A 3369-nucleotide genomic window follows, 5' to 3' on the forward strand; every position below is an offset into this window, starting at 1 on the left:
GCCCTGGTATCGACTCTAATGGTAGAGACTGACTGGAGCATTTCGTCTAAATATAAGTCATAAAGTCATTTCGTAACTTCGCTCGCGGAAAAAGCTCAGACTGTGGATGGAGCTTTCTAGTATATAATCTGTGGATGGAGCGCTCGGCTCGCTGTACTGACTATACGAATGCTCGCATCGTAACGTGTTACGTTACGATGAAATGGCTCTGGTCAGTCCCTACCATAATGTATAAAATGATGTAAAAATAAAGTTCAGTATATTATAGAATTTTGCCAATCACTGTGCAGTCAACATCTTTATAAACTTCGCATCATAATTGTGTGTTATGAAGCACACAACTGGAGTCCATCTAATATATATATATATTTTAAAAGATATATATTTGTGTTTTTATTATTCACAAAAATATTTCAATTTCATACTATTTCTGTGAGCTTAAGCGGCCCATTATTAGAAATAGGTATCAATTTGTGGTAGAGTGGGTTCGAACCGAGGAACTCTGACTTAAGAGTCCGCGACACTACCCACGGGACCACAACCCGATACATAACTGCTCTATATAACAAAATTTACAAAGTTGGGTTAGGTTAGGACCTAACAATGACGGTAAATAACTGAAAAAATGGTGGACATGTAATTCAGTATGATAAAAATAACATTTAATATATGCTCTTTTGCTTTATACCTAAAATAGCTCACTAGATATCGCTCATATTCCAATTTTTCATATCGGTTTTTCATGTTGGGACCATACTTGTGAGAAATTGATGTGTACGAAAATACTTTGATTACTTCTTGTAAAATGTTTTTATATCCAACTCAAATAATAATAAAAATTCTCGTAAAATAACATGAAAAGTGATGAACAATCTTAAGGAGAGAAAAAAATAGGAAAAAAATCTATTTCCATCCCTGGCATTGTATGTTTATGTATTAAATTTTCAGTATTCCAAAAGTTACAATAATATTTAAAATCCACGTTTTCCTATTGTAATAAACAAAATATTCAAAATAAGTTGCCAATGCTAATTTTTTAATTAAAGTCATTGTAACGCTTTTCACTTTATTTTTCAAACCTCACGTTTTTTCATGGATTTCAACTAAATAATTTTGCTTCTCAATTTGTATATTACCGGACAACTGCTTTATGTATAAGTTTGGTTAAAAAAATATATTACTAACATTTAATGGAGAACAACATCCTTCCTTATGTTTTTGTAAATCTTAAATTTATATTTTAAAATGTTTAACAGATATTGTATTTACTTTTAATTAGTTTATAAACTCTGTACCTGGTCTTCAGAAAAATATATTTAAAATAAATATAAAGTAAATAATAAAACTTTTTACTTTTATTTTTGTTCCCTTCATGTACTTTAAGTCCTTAACTTTTGTCCGCCTCCGTAGTGTAATGTTCAGCACGCTCGGCTACCGTTCTAGAGGTCCCGGGTTTGATTCCCAAGGGGGGTAAAATAAATATAAGTGATTTTTTCACTGTAATATTTATTCAATATTACCCTGGACTGGTACCTGAAGCGGAGGGCTGATCACCTTTCCTTCATGTGTAAACGATCAAGATAACACTGCGTTTATATGACGCAGTGCCGTATGCACCATTGGGGTGCGGATAAAGTACATGATATATATATAGATATATATATATATCATGTACTTTAAGCTTTTGTTAACCTTCATGTAATTAACACATTTCGGACGGGTGTTTTTTCTGCTTGCGGACCGCTGGCAATGGAATTTGATAATTGTGTACATACAGGTAAGACCTTAACAAAGAGATTGATACATAATATTCATACAAAAACATTACATATGTAATTCCTTCTGACATTGAAATGAGGCTGGCGCAGAAGGTAAAAATACCCTTCCCGTCCTTAAGCATCAATCGACCCAACGGGTAGAATTACCTTTCCCATCCTTAGTGTGTTAATATTCAAGATAACACTCTGAAAGCTCTCGCCACATTCCAAGGTCCAGTAAAGAAACTCTTGGTTTCATCCATTAAAAAAAACATTTTTTTTCAACAGTATTTTATCAACCATGTAATGGTTTTCACAGTCAAAGATAAAAAAAATACTAATGCATCACTGTCGGGGGGGCGTGTAAGTTGATACTAACTAGTGTGTACAATCCACCACCATGTTCACTCAGGGCCAACTTCCCGCTAAGTTTTGTCAAAAGGAAAATTAGAAGCAGGACCCTCCAACTCTGGAACAATCGTTATTTGAACAAAACCACCTGAGAGGTTACCAAAATTTTTTATGCCTTTAATTTTAGGGGACTGCAGGAACCTGGCTTTGAGCTTACACAAATCCTTACGGATCACTGTGGGTTAATGAGCTACCTGCATCGTTTCAAGATCTCCGAGATTGACAGCTGTATGTGTGATGATGAGACACCTCAAGATGCCCCTCAACTGTTGATGCTTTGCCCCCTTTTCAGTATTCAAAGACAATAGCTGGAGACGCGTTGCAGGAGCCTGGGTGAAGACCTATCCGACATTGGATCCTTGTTAGTTCATAAGGAACTGTCACGAGAGGTGGTATCATACATGATAAAAATAGTGAAGGACATTAGTAACATAAACCAAACTAGGACACAAAATGCCGAACCCTCTTCTAGTGGAACGGAAGGTATGCTGATGACGTCAACAGTTCACCTTCTCCTGAGGAGTTTTACGTGGTTTCCTCCCAGCAATGAGCAAACGCTGAGAAGTTCCTGATTGGCCCACACTAGATTATCCCTAATTATTATTCCCAGCACAGATTTAAATAAAAACATATTTACCTAATTAGATGAAACAAAAATCCACTCAACGATCTATTATCATTGTACATAAATGCAATTCCCATCTAAAAAAAAATACTCAGGGTGACAGCGGTAGGAGAGTTATTAGCCCCAGCCCCATTAGGAAACCACCCGCACAGGCCAACCTCCCGCTGTCCATACCCACCCCCAAACCCTAGATAACACTGTATCGATATGTTGAAGTGTCCTATGCACCATTGGTTGCAGATACGGCTCAGTAGTAGGTTAATTTGACTTCAGATTATATGATGAAAAAAATTAGGAGATCAACAAAACATACATACATTGTACGAGTATGCATATGTGAGTAAGTATAACTATATTGGCTTTCTCAAGTCCTATGTTTAACTTTTTTTTAACAGTTTTTATTTTCTTTTGAAATAATAATTTCACTTGATTTCATAAAATGCTCGAAAACACTAACATTAATATTTAGTAGCTACTTAACGGTTTAACATAATACAACTATCCCCGTTTTTTATTTATTTCACATGGTATTCTTTTTCAATTTTGTAGGTTAATACCTGCAAAATAGAAAAAGAA

The sequence above is a fragment of the Brachycentrus maculatus genome, unplaced genomic scaffold (genome assembly GCF_059751285.1).
Source record: "Brachycentrus maculatus isolate JH-2025_06_01 unplaced genomic scaffold, ASM5975128v1 h1tg000206l, whole genome shotgun sequence".
Classification (NCBI taxonomy): Eukaryota; Metazoa; Arthropoda; class Insecta; order Trichoptera; family Brachycentridae; genus Brachycentrus; species Brachycentrus maculatus.